This window comes from Arachis hypogaea, chromosome 14, assembly GCF_003086295.3.
Source record: "Arachis hypogaea cultivar Tifrunner chromosome 14, arahy.Tifrunner.gnm2.J5K5, whole genome shotgun sequence".
Taxonomy (NCBI): domain Eukaryota; kingdom Viridiplantae; phylum Streptophyta; class Magnoliopsida; order Fabales; family Fabaceae; genus Arachis; species Arachis hypogaea.
Window position 1 is genome coordinate 105,650,006 of NC_092049.1, and position 18,490 is coordinate 105,668,495.

Consider the following 18,490-nt stretch of genomic DNA (forward strand, 5'->3'; position numbering starts at 1 on the left):
AAATCTTCTATTGTTCTTGTGTTCAGAGAGTTCAAGCCACACTTTCTAATGGTGTTAGTCCAAGTTGGCTATGCATTCTTGTATTTCATCACTGAAGCTTCCTTCAACCATGGGATGAGTCCTTTCTTGTATGTAACCTACCGCCATATCGTCGCTGGAGTTGTCATGTTCCCATTTGCATTCTTTCTAGAGAGGTACTATATATACATGTATTGATGCTATGCTTGTTCAAATCATTGATATATTTTACATTATTGAATTCAATCTGTTTCAAGATTCAATGAAGCCTGTGATATGATTAATTATAGGAGAGAATCTATCATAAATTAAATCTGAAAATAACATATAAACTTTGTGTTATTCAAACAGAAATGAGAGACCAATGCTCGGTTCATGGAAATTTTTGTGCTTTCCTTGGTTGGGTAAGTAGAAATTAACAAAATGCATGCTTATACATTGAACTTATTATTATGTCTAAATATATCATTTTGAATTTACAAAATTTTAGGATTAGTGTACCAATCAATATGAACTTTGCAAGCCTGCAGTACACTTCTCCAACCTTTGTTGCTTCCATTGTCAACGTCATAGCTTCCCTTACCTTCATCATTGCCGTAGTACTAAGGTTTGCCAATTAGTTTTGAGCTTCATCCTTGTATCTTCTCTTTTACAATAAGACCTAAATATTTGGTGCGTTTTAATCTCGTTTTTAATATTTGAAATATTTTATTTTATTTTTTATTTCAAATGTCTTGTTCTATTATATTTTAGTTCTTTGGCTAAAATCAAAATTTTTTTAAGTGATGACAAAAATTGTAATTATGGTAATCATATGGGTTGTCTTTGGATGGATGACATGTGTTACCATTTGATTTAAAAAAAATCAGTTTGTTTTATACAAATGATTTAATTAAAAAACCAATTGATATAGCTATGATGTTAGATTTTTCATCGTATTTTATTTTAAAAACAAATTGACTAATTTAAATTGAGAAATTGTAGCTAAAATTTGTTTATGGACTCAACAAACTTGTTTATATTTTAATACGATTTTAATTGTATTAGTATATTTTTATTTTTTAATTAATTTAATTTTATTTAAATAATTAGAATTTTAAATTATAAAATTTGTAATTTAAAATTTAAATAAATATAATTTAAATTAATAATTTATAAAATTGTATATATTCATATTATTGTACTCATATATGATTAACCGAGTAAAAAACAAAAATAAGATAAAATAAAATATTTAGAATAAAAATATAACGTTTTATTTGGTCATACGTTGACTAATTTAGCATTTGGTCACTAAAACAGTATTTTATTTTTTTATTTGTTACATTACAATGACTTGAGACTGAGAGACAGAGACTAAGAGACGGTGATTGAAATAAATTTCAGTATTCTGTTTGGTGTAAAATGGGAGACAGGAATTGAAACAAGAATGAAATCTAATTTAATTTGCACAAAGAGTAAAATTAGAATTAATTAATTGAAATGAAAGTATTTTAGGTATAAAATGTTATTAAAGTTTCAGTCTTCATCTCTAAAAATTTTAGTCTCCTATGTCCCTACTTTTTGGAAATACTGAAATACTGAAATTTTAGAGATAGAGACAGAAATTTTAGTATCAGTCTCTGAACTAACAAACACGATACTGAATCTCAGTCTCTCTATCTCTGTCTCAGTACCTCAAAACAGACGCTACCTTAATGTTCCAAATCCCCGGGGAATAGCCAAAGTTATAGGAACAATGTTGTCCTTAGGCGGTGCAATGACAATGACACTATACAAAGGACCTACCATGAGAAATTTGTGGCGTCCCCTAATTCATATTCCAGGAAAGAGTGCTGCTGCAACACATGAGAACTGGCTCAAGGGTTCTCTTCTTGCAGTTATAGGCTGTGTTTCATGGTATATCATGCAGGTTTTCACCTCAATCCATAATATTAAACGTATTAGTCTTAGGTTGGGTTTGGTAAAGCTTTTTCAAGAGGTGCTTGTACACAAGTACGTTTTTTTGTGTTTGGTAAATTAAAAAGCTCAAGTGCTTGTGTTTGCAGCTTTTAAAAGTTAGGAGTGCTTTTGAAAGCACCTAGGAAGGAGCTTTTCAAAGCTGGCTTATGTTTACCAAATTTTTTTCATTTTCTCGCACATATTTCCCACTATTATATTGCTATTGAAATTCTCATATATTTCTAACTTCTCATCCTAACCTTCACAAATTCTAACACAATCTTTGTATATTTTTTATTTTTGAACCTAATCTTTACAAATTTCAACACTATTATATTTTTTATTTTTGAACCTAAATTTTTATATTTTGTCAGTAGATCTATTATGTTTGTTTGTTTTTTTCTATTCTTTGAAACGGAAAGAGGTTGACCTCATTTATGAAAACCAATCATAAAATTTTTTTTGCATGAACATTAGTCAAAATTATAATAACAACATGTATATACATATGTAAATATAGATATATAATCATAAGAGTAGTTTATTTGAGATATGTGTCCTATTTTTTGTGATCTTTAAAGGTGAACCAATATATATAGGTGGGTAATGGACGTACCCAGTACTAACATTGGATTACATACAAATTTTATGATACTTATATAAAATTTTAAGGTTAAAAAATAAAAGAATTTATTTATTATATTTATGTTTATTATGAATTTTTTATTTTAACATTATTTTATTTTAAAATATTATATAAAATTTTAAAGAATTTAAAAAAAGAAATTATTTTTTGTTATAAACATATTTATTATAATTTTTTCAACTTTTAAAAGCTGTTTTACCAAATATAATTGTGGTGCTTGTACTTATTAAAAGTCATTTTTAATTTGATTTTACCAAACGCACGTGCTGCAGCTTTTAAAAAGCTGTCTTTTAAAAGACAACTTTCATAAGCTACTTTTGAAAAGCAAAAACTTTACCAAACCCAGCTTTAATTATCACGATTTTTTCAACCCAATACGTATGTAACTGATAAAATTATGATCGATTAAGATTGTAAAATATTTATTACAATTAATGAAATATCTAATATGTTATTGTTTTAGTTTTTGATTCTCAATAAACATGATAGATGAATAATAAAATAATAATTTATAAAATAAAAATAAATTTTATAATTAAATAATATATAAAAGACTAATTTGTAATTAAAATTAAATAAAGACTATTTAACCGTTATTAAAAAAACTTAAAAAACATATTTTGTTATGAGACCATTTAATGGTCCAAACGTTCTGGAACCATCGAATCTAGTGCCAAGCATCTGTATGATAATTAAGACTAATACATCTAGTATTATGGATTAAGGTGAAAACCTGCATGATATACCAGACAGACCATAAAACACAGCCTATAACTGCAAGAAGAGAACCCTTGAGCCATGAAACACAGCCTATAACTGCAAGAAGAGAGCCCTTGAGCCAATTCTCATATGCTGCACCAGCACTCTTTCCTCGAATATTAATTACGGGACCCCACAAATTTTTCATGGTCCGTCCTTTGTATAGTGTCATTGTCATTACACCACCTAAGGACAACATTGTCCCTATAACTTTCGCTATTCCTGGGGATCTCGAACGTCAAGAACCTCATACCTGATAATTTAACTCACTTCAAGTCATTGTAATATAATAAATAAAAAAAATAAAATACTGTTTTAGTGACCAAGTGCTAAATTAGTCAACGTATAAAACGTCATATTTTATTCTAAATATTTCATTTTATCTTGTTTTTGTTTTTGTTTTTTACTCAATTAAATTTTTGCATCTAAAAATATTTTATATTTGTTTATTATTCTGTTACTTTTGTATTTAGACAGAAACTCATCTGCAGTCGACTTCATATGAAATTGTTTTTGGATAAATGACACGCGTTATCATTTGGTTAAAAAAATCGATTTATTTTATATAAATGATTTAATTAAAAAACCAATTGATATAGTTATGATGTCAGATTTTTCATAAAAATAAATTGATTAATTTAAATTGAGAAATCGAAGTTAATTGTTTACTATATAATTTTTTAACCAAAATTATAATTAAAAATTATTAAAAAATAAAATTATCTAATATATTGAACTAGCTCAATGTTAATTAGGTTTTTTTTTCTATTATAAAATATAAAAAAATTTAATTCTCAACCAAAAAGGCATGTTATTTTTTAGGATTTAATTTTTTTTATTGTGTTTTCATAAAGTTTGCACAAAATTCACCTATCACATCGACTAAACTTATTTATTTACGTAAAGTTTGTTTATGGACTCAGCAAACTTGTTTACATTTTAATACGATTTAAATTGTATTAGTATATTTTTATTTTTTAATCAATTTAATTTTATTTAAATAATTAAAATTTTAAATTATAAAATTTGTATTAGTTTGTAATTTAAAATTTAAATAGATATAATTTAAATTAATAATTTATAAAATTATATGTATTCATATTATTATACTCATATAATTAATTATATTTATTCAATTTTAAAAAAATAACGGTTGTTAATTTTTTTATTTAAATACATTCATATTATTTTCAAATTAAAAGAATATACTTATTTAAAATAATATGAGTACGTTTATTTAAATTTAAAATATTTTAAAATAATAAGAGTATGTTTATTTAAAATATTAAAATTTTAAATTTTAAATAAACCTACTTATATTAATTTTAACTTTTATTTAAAATAATACAAATATGTTTATTTAAATTAAAAAATTAAAATAATAAGAGTACATTTATTTAAAAAATTTTAATTTAAAAATAATATAAGTGTATTTATTTGTTAGTTAAAAATTAACAATTGTTATTTTTTTTTAAATCGAATAAATATAATTAATCATATCAGTATAATAATACGAATACATACAATTTTATAAATCATTAATTTAAATTATATCTACTTAAATTTTAAATTACAAACTAATACAAATTTTATAATTTAAAATTTTAATTATTTAAATAAAATTAAATTGATTAGAAAATAAAAATATATTAATACAATTAAAATAGTATTAAAGCATAAACAAGTTTGCTGAGGTTATAGACAAACTTTACGTAAATAAATAAGTTTAGTCAATGTGATAGGTGAATTTTGTGTAAACTTTATGAAAATACAATAAAAAAAATTAAATCCTATAAAATAACATGATTTTTTTTTTGAGAATTTAATTTTTTTTATATTTTATAATAGAAATAAAAAATTTGATTAACATTGAACTGGTCTAATACACTAGATAATTTTATTTTTTTAATGATTTTTAATTATAATTTTGGTTAAAAAAAATTATATAGTAAACAATTAACTACAATTTGTAACACCCTCACTATCAGAAGTCACACTTCCGGCAGCGCTACTCTGATAGCAAGAAGTATTACGACTACTTTACATACTAAATATTAAAATAGAAGCCTATGACTCGACACTATATCGCTGATTTCTTTGAAAAACAAGAAATAAATACTTTATCTTAAGAAAAATACAAACAAGCATAGATTCATATACAAGACTCCTTACATAATAATTCAATATATTATACATATAAAACATACAATTCCTATCCCTCTTACAAACTTGTAATAACAAAGACGAAGGAAGAAAATAATCTAATTAATGCAACAGCATATAAACTAAACACAGTATAACTCTTCTTAATGCTTCTTCATCCGATTCCTGAAAATGTAAAGCTGTAGGGGGTGAGAACCTAACCACACGGTCTCACCACGGAGTTTCAAAGTTGTCATAAGAAGATATTTAATAAGAGTTAGGGTTTAGGGTTTAGCGATTATCATTGCCTTATGAATCTTTTAAAACCAATAGAAAATTGTTCAAAACTTTTTCAAAGAAACAATGTTTAATCCTTCAGAAATCCGAAAACCTTTCCTTTCTTATAAGAAAAACTCAATCAGAAACCAACCACGCAATCAAACAACACAGTCATTAATTCAGCACCAAAGTTCATTCTCAAATGTAGCATGCCAGGACAAACACAGGCAAGACAGACAAGGAAAGCACAAGTAGGTAACAGTTACAGCAAATAGTTCAAGTAGCAGTTAAGAACAGTTTAGCAATTAGGCAAACCAAAACAAGTTTAAACCCAAGCAAAGCATACAAATGCATATGATGCATGCCTGTCCTATGGCTGATGAGGCTCATCTGTCGGTTATCCAGCCAACCCGACAAGTCTGAATTGTCCTTAGACTGTCCCCCGACGTGCATCCCCAAGAGTCTGAATTGTCCTTAGCTCAATGGGGGTAACATTCCTGGGAATTTATATAGTGCCCGGTCACACTTACGTCGTAGGGTCAACAGAGTATCGAGTTTTCAACCTGGTACACGTGGTGGCAAGCCACGGCACTTAATCCAGGGAACCTCGTATCTCAGATATTTCAAATTCATAAGCCATATAAATAATTCATTCATCATTCATCAATATCTAAGCCATTCTCAATATCATCATCATTCGTCAATCCATATCCCATTTCCAAATTCATTCAAAAATCATATTTCAAATCAATCATCATCACCCTTCTTTTCGTTAATCAACAATCTCAATCCCAAACAAAATTCTTTCTTTGATAAATAAAGTAATCTTAAACCACATGATAATGCTTAAAATTAAACCTTTTTAAAATAACTACTTCAAATGAAACTTCTAATTTTATAAAATTTCGGCAGCATCTCCTCTAAAATTCGGATTCAGCCACCCTTTTCGGGTCCCAACAAAACCATTTCTCAAACTCCTTTTAATTCAATTTCAAAATCAGACCAATTTCAATATCTCAGACCATTTTTAATTTAAACTCATTTTTCAACAAATCAAACTTATTTCTAATGTTATAATCCTTTCCAGATTTCAATTCATTTCCAACAAAGCCAACCAACATTTACTCAGACCCTTTTCAATGGTTTCAAATCCGAGTCATTCACAAATCTCAAGCCGTTTTCCAAACCCAAATTAACTCTAACATCAAATCATTTTCCAATTCTCAAATTATACTTGATAAACATTCAAATCAGATTTTCAAATTAATCTTCCACTCACTATCTCAATACCAACTCAATATTCAGAAATAGCCACAATTAAGTAAGCAATCACATTCATTCAAGGCAATTCAATTCAATTCATAAGACTCCATAATCACTAAAAATATTTATTTGCTTAAATATCAATTTATAACAACTCTTAAGAATAAAAATGAGTTTAATGAAAACGCCCCTACCTCAATTTAGTTTAAACGCATTAATTCCTCTTTCGTTCATCCCTTCTATTTGGCCCATGATCCTCACAGAGAGCAGCCTTCGATATTATAGTCCTATAATCTCTAACATTAGCAACATAGAGATGGTTATCAATCAAAACAGCGGTTCAAGCAGTAGAGCCATCATCCCAGAAAATGTCTTTTTCAGAATACAAAAATTGAGAATTAGTACCTTGGTACGTTTCACTTATAGCCAATTTGGCATCAGTAAAAATTTTGGATGCTTCATGAGATTATCAAAGAGATGCTCTTTCAAATACTCTGCAGCACGAGAACCACCATGACCATCAAATATTCCAAGTAAGCATACTAAATGACCACCAGTTTTCAATGTTTTAATATCGTGAAAATCCTCCATCGATAATTTCTTCCTCTCTGAAGCTTGAATACCCACATTTTCAATGTTTTAATATCGTGAAAATCCTCCATCGATACTTTCTTCCTCTCTGAAGCTTGAATACCCACAGCTAAGCCTTCCATCCTCACTATTCCATCCTCCTCTTGCAAACCGGCCATCATCATCTTTCTCTGGCATCATTACTGTGAATCAGCACTTCTTGACACGGAACCCGTATCCACCATCATCACTGTGAATGTCTTGAATTGGTGAGTAGGCGAATAAGAAATACTAGGGACAGCTTGCAAACTCCTCCTAGTGTTGTTTATTCTCACTAATTTGGCAAAGGTTCCAGCTTGAACAACCCAAAGACCTTACACAATTGCTGCATACCATCTAAACGACCAACCAAGAAGACAAGGGTTTTGGCGGCAGCAGAACAATAGCGGCTTCAACGGTGGTTCTCTGGCGACAACGGCGCCATTTTCCGGCAATAGAAGCACGGCTACAGCAACGGCGGTGGCAGAACAGCAACTCCAGGAATCCAACCACTGAACCAACCTTCACCAAATTCCAAACCTTGATTTTGGAAAACCCAATCTACGAATCTTCCTCATCAAACTCCGATGACATCGTGCAACTCACCGGCGTCCATGGAAGCGGCTGAGATGAAGCACGGCAGTGAGCTGCTATGTACATCGCATCTTTTCCTCTCTCCTTCGTCCCATGGCAACGACGACGGCAAGGTGCGGCGGTGGCGACGAGGCAGCAGTAGTGTGTGACGATGGTGGTGCGAGCTGGACAGCGGCGACCTCTTCTCCTCCCTCTCCATCCTCGGTTCTCTTTTCCCCTTCGTTCTCCCTCTTCTCTATTTCTGTTTCCCCCTTTTCTCCTTTCTTCCCCCTCTCCGTTTTTTTCCCTTTCTCCTTTTCTTTTCTTTTGTTTTTGCTGAAGGCTGAGGCGTAAGGGGTTAGGGAGTGGCGGTGATAAATTAGGGTTAGGATAAGGTAGTTTAGATAATTTTAATAAAATTAGAGGTACAGAGTATTAATTAAAAATTTAATTTAATCCCTCAAAATTATTTTAAAATACTAGTTAATTATAAATTTGCTAATTAACTTATAATAAGTATTTTAATTTAAAATTAGAGATAATATAATTTATTTTCTTTGTTTATAAAATTAAAGTATTAAATTCTGAAATCTCAATTATTTAAATTAAATCATATAAAATTTGTATCCTTTTATAACTGTTAAGTTGTATAATTTAAATATAGAAAATGACTCAATGATTATGAGATTAAGTAAAATTTTTAATTTAATTATCAAAACTTAATTTAATTACTTTTAATAAAATAATTTTTAAAAATAAAGTCTTTAATAAATAAATTGAAACTAACTCATAATAATATATATATTTTTTTAAAAAAAACTGGGTCTTACATCCTATCCACCTTATAAAAATTTTTGTCCTCGAAAATTAAAAGAATACACAAGGTAATACAAAGAATCAATACTCTACTGTCTAAATGCTTTTTAAATAAGTAAGAAAATTTAGCATATTACAGGAAATATTACATGGTTTTAATACCTTTCTTTTGAATACTTTAGGAAAAAAGAAAAAAAAAATTTGGTATATATAAATTTTCAATTAGCTAATAAACCATAAGACTTAGAAATAAAGGAAAAGCATGGTGTAAAGCAGAAGTTACAAGATAGGCTCAAAAGAAAAGGGGTTACATGGTGTCAACCTTAAGGGTTTTAACATAGCTCACTATCACAACTCCCTTTGATATCACATACTTACAAGCTTCACCTTTCACATTCACGAACCGTGTCCTAAAGAACTACCGTGTTATAAGTTTCACCTTACGCTTATCTATCTCACGTTGCTCTGGTCACTTAGCTAACTTGTTGCGAGTTGTCATCTTATACGAATTGAGCTACCGAAAACTTGAATATCTTTTCAACAATACTCTTTTCCCGAAATTTAAACGTCATAACCTATGGCATTTTGAAACTTGCCAAAGTTCATGTCATTTACTAGTCATTCCCTGAAACACTAACGCTTCGATTTTTGTTTTCTTGGGACCACGTGTGACATTGAGATATGCGTCAGTATATTCAAGGAGTTACAAATCTAAGGAAAATGTGAATAAGTGACGAGGATAAAATTCGTATAAATTCAGGAGGATGCGTAAGATTGCAACTAAGTAACGATTTACAGGAACGAGAAAATGTTCTGGAAAGAATAATTTTGCATCTAAATAGGAAATTTGAATCCAGGAACTCCATAAGAAATAAGAAAAGTAGTGATGATTTAAATTGAAATAAGTTTAAGCCAGAACAGAGGAACACTAAGTTCACAAGCGAGGAATAACTGAACTAACGACATCATTTGCAAAACTCAAAAGCATGGGAAAATCTAAGAAAGTATGATTTTCTCATTCTAAAAAGAAAAGATATGAAATAGATATCCTTCAAGAGAGGTAACAGAAGCGTAAATATTGAGTTATGTTAAAACAAATTCAAGTTAAATTCGATTTGTGCAAAACTTGAAATAATGAAAATTAATTGAGCTAAGAATATTGAAAAATCTTAAAAGATCATAATCAAACAAGAATATGTATAAAAATTTACATCAATCTTAGAGGTAGAACTAAATTCTATTCAGAAGGGAAAGTCCGAGGTAAATTAGTGAATAAAAGAATACTTGGTACATTACAAACAAATAGGTTTTGATTGCATAGGAAAGTTTTAAAGCTTCATATCAGTGAACATATGCTAAGTTTCAAAATGATTTTATTGAAATTTAAAGTAAGGCTACGGATAGAATCCAGCAAAAAAAAGAACTGAATTGAAACTTCTTCAATGGAATCCAAAACAAAAACCTTAGAACGAGATTATAAAAAGTGGTATGTTGCACCAAAATAAGTTTGAAGTTTACTCAAAGGAATACAAATTTTGATAAAGAAGAATAAGCAACCAAAATGGTGTTTCACAAGAACTTGGAGAAACGTTTGAAATTATAAGTAAGCAAGGATGTACAAAAACAAGAAGACGTACCGAAAGGGAAAATCAAGTTGTAACCCTATGAAGGAATGAATTCACTTTCCCAAAATAGTTATTAGAAGTTTTAATAAGGTATTGCATCAAAACAATCCAATTTAAATTAAATTATATGAAGTTTGTCAAATAGAGATTAACTTGAATAGAAGCAAAAATCTCTTATCAAGAATCTTGAGTACATAATCAAGTAAAGACATGTATAAAAATTTGAGTAAATATTAGAAGAGAATCAAATTATGTTCAAAAAAAGAAATCTAATGTAAAGTGTTCCTATATGGTTAATAAGGGTATAGATAGTACCTTTAAAAACAAGTATGTTTTTAGCTACATGAAGGATTTATTTATTTCTTGTAGGAAAGTACATGTAAGATCAGAGATAGTCATATCCAGAATTCAAAGAATGGTTACAGACAAGATCAGATAAAATAAAAGATCAAAACTCTTCTCAACAAAGATTCTAAAACAAAACTTCGAAAGAATATTACTAGAATTGTTATCTCGTACCAAGACAAACTCGAAATTTTTACCAAGGAGAGTACTTTATTCATTTAGAGGAAAACAGGATCGAAAATTGTAACCTGGGCAACATACGTATAAGTTGTAGAAGGCGAAGTAGAAGAACCAAATCACACAATTAGCTTGCTCCGAATCGTAACTCTCACGGTTTCGAATCATTCAAGTATTAAGAATTATGTGTTACGCTAGAACAGATTTAAGATCGAATAAAAGGGCACATAATTTATGAAGAAATACATAAATAATGACAATGATGGATAATCAAATCTGGTTCCAAAAAGAATTGAAACAAGGAGTGAAAAAGATGATAAATCGAAGAATAAGCAACACACGCATCATGTGGCATGATTAAAGTACCTATCTTCGGTGTAAACTAATCAAGGAATAACATCTAACGTTTTTCAAAGAATTAAGGACCATTGTCATGCGAAACAAGTTCAAAACCAACTCAAAAGAAAAACTCATGATTCGTAGAGAGAAATATGAGCAACATCAAGGATAAAGGTTCTAAATGATTTCAAGTGAATAATCAGGATTATAATCAAGCAGAAATATATATAGGAACGAATAAGTATCGTTAGGAACAGAGTCAAATCATATCCTAAAAGGAAAAATCTAAAACAAGGAATTCCAACATAACCAATAAAAGAGAAAACGGTGTGCAAAGCTACACGACACGAACAAGATTATACGTCAAAACAGAACTAACTTCAAAAATTAATTTCTAACGCTCCCAGAACCCGTGAACCGCATCGCTTATTAATTCTACTTTGTCCATGATAACTCATTAACTTTACCGTACACATAAACCATCAACATTAAGCTGGCCAGACTTAACATCAACAGATATGCAATGGTAAGCTAACAGCATTAATCAAAAGACAGTCATGTGCATAAAGCTCTAATTCTCGTCATTCGGACAAGACCTATAACATGACAGACACTCAGAGTATGCAATGAAGCATAGTCAGTTCATTCCCAAGGCTCTAACAGGAACGAACTGCTCTGATACCATAATGTAACACCCTCACTATCAGAAGTCACACTTCCGGCAGCGCTACTCTGATAGCAAGAAGTATTACGACTACTTTACATACTAAATATTAAAATAGAAGCCTATGACTCGACACTGTATCGCTGATTTCTTTGAAAAACAAGAAATAAATACTTTATCTTAAGAAAAATACAAACAAGCATAGATTCATATACAAGACTCCTTACATAATAATTCAATATATTATACATATAAAACATACAATTCCTATCCCTCTTACAAACTTGTAATAACAAAGACGAGGGAAGAAAATAATCTAATTAATGCAACAGCATATAAACTAAACACAGTATAACTCTTCTTAATGCTTCTTCATCCGATTCCTGAAAATGTAAAGCTGTAGGGGGTGAGAACCTAACCACACGGTCTCACCACGGAGTTTCAAAGTTGTCATAAGAAGATATTTAATAAGAGTTAGGGTTTAGGGTTTAGCGATTATCATTGCCTTATGAATCTTTTAAAACCAATAGAAAATTGTTCAAAACTTTTTCAAAGAAACAATGTTTAATCCTTCAGAAATCCGAAAACCTTTCCTTTCTTATAAGAAAAACTCAATCAGAAACCAACCACGCAATCAAACAACACAGTTATTAATTCAGCACCAAAGTTCATTCTCAAATGTAGCATGCCAGGACAAACACAGGCAAGACAGACAAGGAAAGCACAAGTAGGTAACAGTTACAGCAAATAGTTCAAGTAGCAGTTAAGAACAGTTTAGCAATTAGGCAAACCAAAACAAGTTCAAACCCAAGCAAAGCATACAAATGCATATGATGCATGCCTGTCCTATGGCTGATGAGGCTCATCTGTCGGTTATCCAGCCAACCCGACAAGTCTGAATTGTCCTTAGACTGTCCCCCGACGTGCATCCCCAAGAGTCTGAATTGTCCTTAGCTCAATGGGGGTAACATTCCCGGGAATTTATATAGTGCCCGGTCACACTTACGTCGTAGGGTCAACAGAGTATCGAGTTTTCAACCTGGTACACGTGGTGGCAAGCCACGGCACTTAATCCAGGGAACCTCGTATCTCAGATATTTCAAATTCATAAGCCATAAAAATAATTCATTCATCATTCATCAATATCTAAGCCATTCTCAATATCATCATCATTCGTCAATCCATATCCCATTTCCAAATTCATTCAAAAATCATATTTCAAATCAATCATCATCACCCTTCTTTCCATTAATCAACAATCTCAATCCCAAACAAAATTCTTTCTTTGATAAATAAAGTAATCTTAAACCACATGATAATGCTTAAAATTAAACCTTTTTAAAATAACTACTTCAAATGAAACTTCTAATTTTATAAAATTTCGGCAGCATCTCCTCTAAAATTCGGATTCAGCCACCCTTTTTGGGTCCCAACAAAACCATTTCTCAAACTCCTTTCAATTCAATTTCAAAATCAGACCAATTTCAATATCTCAGACCATTTTCAATTTAAACTCATTTTTCAACAAATCAAACTTATTTCTAATGTTATAATCCTTTCCAGATTTCAATTCATTTCCAACAAAGCCAACCAACATTTACTCAGACCCTTTTCAATGGTTTCAAATCCGAGTCATTCACAAATCTCAAGCCGTTTTCCAAACCCAAATTAACTCTAACATCAAATCATTTTCCAATTCTCAAATTATACTTGATAAACATTCAAATCAGATTTTCAAATTAATCTTCCACTCACTATCTCAATACCAACTCAATATTCAGAAATAGCCACAATTAAGTAAGCAATCACATTCATTCAAGGCAATTCAATTCAATTCATAAGACTCCATAATCACTAAAAATATTTATTTGCTTAAATATCAATTTATAACAACTCTTAAGAATAAAAATGAGTTTAATGAAAACGCCCCTACCTCAATTTAGTTTAAACGCATTAATTCCTCTTTCGTTCATCCCTTCTATTTGGCCCATGATCCTCACAGAGAGCAGCCTTCGATATTATAGTCCTATAATCTCTAACATTAGCAACATAGAGATGGTTATCAATCAAAACAGCGGTTCAAGCAGTAGAGCCATCATCCCAGAAAATGTCTTTTTCAGAATACAAAAATTGAGAATTAGTACCTTGGTACGTTTCACTTATAGCCAATTTGGCATCAGTAAAAATTTTGGATGCTTCATGAGATTATCAAAGAGATGCTCTTTCAAATACTCTGCAGCACGAGAACCACCATGACCATCAAATATTCCAAGTAAGCATACTAAATGACCACCAGTTTTCAATGTTTTAATATCGTGAAAATCCTCCATCGATAATTTCTTCCTCTCTGAAGCTTGAATACCCACATTTTCAATGTTTTAATATCGTGAAAATCCTCCATCGATACTTTCTTCCTCTCTGAAGCTTGAATACCCACAGCTAAGCCTTCCATCCTCACTATTCCATCCTCCTCTTGCAAACCGGCCATCATCATCTTTCTCTGGCATCATTACTGTGAATCAGCACTTCTTGACACGGAACCCGTATCCACCATCATCACTGTGAATGTCTTGAATTGGTGAGTAGGCGAATAAGAAATACTAGGGACAGCTTGCAAACTCCTCCTAGTGTTGTTTATTCTCACTAATTTGGCAAAGGTTCCAGCTTGAACAACCCAAAGACCTTACACAATTGCTGCATACCATCTAAACGACCAACCAAGAAGACAAGGGTTTTGGCGGCAGCAGAACAATAGCGGCTTCAACGGTGGTTCTCTGGCGACAACGGCGCCATTTTCCGGCAATAGAAGCACGGCTACAGCAACGGCGGTGGCAGAACAGCAACTCCAGGAATCCAACCACTGAACCAACCTTCACCAAATTCCAAACCTTGATTTTGGAAAACCCAATCTACGAATCTTCCTCATCAAACTCCGATGACATCGTGCAACTCACCGGCGTCCATGGAAGCGGCTGAGATGAAGCACGGCAGTGAGCTGCTATGTACATCGCATCTTTTCCTCTCTCCTTCGTCCCATGGCAACGACGACGGCAAGGTGCGGCGGTGGCGACGAGGCAGCAGTAGTGTGTGACGATGGTGGTGCGAGCTGGACAGCGGCGACCTCTTCTCCTCCCTCTCCATCCTCGGTTCTCTTTTCCCCTTCGTTCTCCCTCTTCTCTATTTCTGTTTCCCCCTTTTCTCCTTTCTTCCCCCTCTCCGTTTTTTTCCCTTTCTCCTTTTCTTTTCTTTTGTTTTTGCTGAAGGCTGAGGCGTAAGGGGTTAGGGAGTGGCGGTGATAAATTAGGGTTAGGATAAGGTAGTTTAGATAATTTTAATAAAATTAGAGGTACAGAGTATTAATTAAAAATTTAATTTAATCCCTCAAAATTATTTTAAAATACTAGTTAATTATAAATTTGCTAATTAACTTATAATAAGTATTTTAATTTAAAATTAGAGATAATATAATTTATTTTCTTTGTTTATAAAATTAAAGTATTAAATTCTGAAATCTCAATTATTTAAATTAAATCATATAAAATTTGTATCCTTTTATAACTGTTAAGTTGTATAATTTAAATATAGAAAATGACTTAATGATTATGAGATTAAGTAAAATTTTTAATTTAATTATCAAAACTTAATTTAATTACTTTTAATAAAATAATTTTTAAAAATAAAGTCTTTAATAAATAAATTGAAACTAACTCATAATAATATATATATTTTTTTAAAAAAAACTGGGTCTTACACAATTTCTCAATTTAAATTAGTCAATTTATTTTTAAAATAAAATACGGTAAAAAATCTAACATCATAGTTATATTAATTATTTTTTAATTAAATCATTTGTATAAAATAAACCGATTTTTTTAAACCAAATGATAACACATATCATCCATCCAAAAACAACTTCATGCGAGATTAACTACAAGTGAGTTTCCACCTTATTTTTAAATCACAATAATATGATTACCATAATTACCATTTTTGTCATTACTTAAAAAAATTTTGATTTTAGCCAAAGAACTAAAATATAATAGAGCAAGACATTTGAAATAAAAAATAAAATAAAATTTTTCAAATATTAAAAACGAAATTAAAACGCAATCCAAATATTTAGGTCTTACTGTAAAATAGGAGATACAAGGACGAAGCTCAAAACTAATTGGCCAACCTTAGTACTACTGCAATGATGAAGGTAAGGGAAGCTATGACGTTGACAATGGAAGCAACAAAAGTTGGAGAAGTGCTTGCCAAGTACATATTGATTGGTACACTAATCCTGAAATTTTGTAAATTCAAAATGTTATATTTAGACATAATAATAAGTTTCAATGTATAAGCATGCATTTTGTTGTTTCTACTTACCCAACCAAGGAAAGCACAAAAATTTCCATGAACAGAGCAAATGTGAGCTTTGGTCTCTCATTTCTGTTTAAATAACACAAAGTTTATATATGTTATTGTCAGATTTAATTTATGATAAATTCTCTCCTATAATTAATCATATTACAGGCTTTATTGAACCTTGAAACAGATTGAATTCAATAATGTAAAATATATCAATGATTTGAACAAGCATAGCATCAATACATGTATATATAGTACCTCTCTAGAAAGAATGCAAATGGGAACATGACAACAGCCGCGACCAGTGGTGGAGCTTAGTTCAGACAAGGGGTGGCCATGGCTCCCCCAAATTTTTTATAAAAAACTTAGTAGTATTTTTTCAAAAGATAAAAAATAGTTCAATTGACTTAAATACTTTACTATGACTTAAAGTATCTAATAAGTTCAATAAACAACACTCTCTCTATCTTTAGGTTCAAATATAAAAAATTAGATATCTTTTATTTATTTAATTTAATATTATTTTATATTTTACTATTTATTTAATTTAATTTTTTATATGATAAAAAATAATAGAATATTCAATAAGTATTAATATTATTGTATTTGTATAAATTGATTAAAAAATTCAATAAATATTATAAATTTTAATATTTGTCCTTCTAACTTCTTCTTAATATATTTTACAGGATATATATTCAAATTTTTATATAAAATAATAATGAAAAATCAAAGAATTGATACATTTTTTAAGAGGAAGGCTAATATTTAAGAAGAAGAACATATAACTTTTACAATATCAACACATGTAGATAGTTCTTCTACTTTAATGAATCACGGAGAAAGTGAGATATAACCTTCAAAAGTTCAAAAAGTTATATCGGATGACTTTAACTTTAACTTTTTGGAACGAGATCTTGAAAAAGGGCTTTAAATTTGGCAGTATCATCCAAACCAGAGAGATGAGATTAGACGAGCTTATCTTAAATGAGGTCCATATAAAAAAATATTTTGACAATTATTATCTATTTGCCCCCCCAAAATTTTGTTTCAAGTTCCGCCACTGGCCGCGACGATATGGTGGTAGGTTACATACAAGAAAGGACTCATCCAAGCTTCAGTGATGAAATACAAGGATGCATAGCCAACTTGGGCTAACACCATGAGAAAGTGTGGCTTGAACTCTTTCAACACAAGAACAATAGAAGATTTCTTTTGTTCCATTATAAAACGAATCTATTACTATATGATTTCTTGATTCTTGACTATAGTTTTGATACTTGGGTGGAGGAGGATTATTGAATTTGAATGTGAATATGTGATTCTTAATGCATGTTGTTTGGAAATCCTGTTCTTAAGGAGGACCTGAGAGTAGTAGGACATGTATAGGAGAATATTATAAAGTTTATGTTGTATGACTCATTTTCTGCCAAAATTGCTATATGCATGATATTAGATGGGGGTCTTATAGTGTACAGATGTGGGTGTACAGATTTTTGTCTTTTTATGGCTGAAAAGCGTGTCACTAAAAGTGTTGCTTAAAGAAAAAGTGTTACCCTTAATCGTTAACTTGGCTCTGATACCAATTTTTACTCTTCATATTTTACTTCACTCTTCATATTTTACTTCGAATAAGTTTAGAATTGAAAATGTTACTTTTACTAGTATTTATAATTATGATTTTTATAGTTTTTTTTTTTTCAATCTTGTTTTAGTTTACAATAGTCTTTTTTGCATGGATTATTGTTTATAAAATTTTTTATCTGTTTGTCTTTTTCTTGAATATATTTTCTCAAATCTTCAACAACTTCTTTTATTTCTACACTTTCTGTTGTTTCTAAATATCTTTTTAATTTTTCAACCTCATTCTCCATTTTTTCTTTCAACAGCTTTAATTCTTTTAAGTCATAATATGGTTTTCTAGGCATTTATAAATTTTTT

The 18,490-nt window shown here is 30.2% G+C and overlaps 1 long non-coding RNA gene and 1 pseudogene across 4 annotated transcripts; both read right to left on the bottom strand.

Moving 5' to 3' along the window:
* Positions 1 to 3,271: 3,271 nt before the first annotated feature.
* On the bottom strand, positions 3,272 to 17,773 carry LOC112743626 (WAT1-related protein At5g07050-like; annotated as a pseudogene).
* LOC112743628 (uncharacterized) lies at positions 5,457 to 15,717 on the bottom strand. 4 transcript variants are annotated; one of them, XR_011871052.1, is made up of 5 exons: positions 14,341 to 15,717; positions 14,130 to 14,231; positions 7,454 to 12,579; positions 7,243 to 7,344; positions 5,457 to 5,706 (listed from the first exon to the last, which is right to left on the bottom strand). It is a non-coding gene; the product is annotated as an uncharacterized lncRNA (long non-coding RNA). The 4 variants fall into 4 exon arrangements; XR_011871053.1 differs by having other exon boundaries at positions 5,457 to 6,282; XR_011871051.1 differs by having other exon boundaries at positions 5,457 to 5,692; positions 7,454 to 12,593.
* Positions 17,774 to 18,490: the final 717 nt, after the last annotated feature.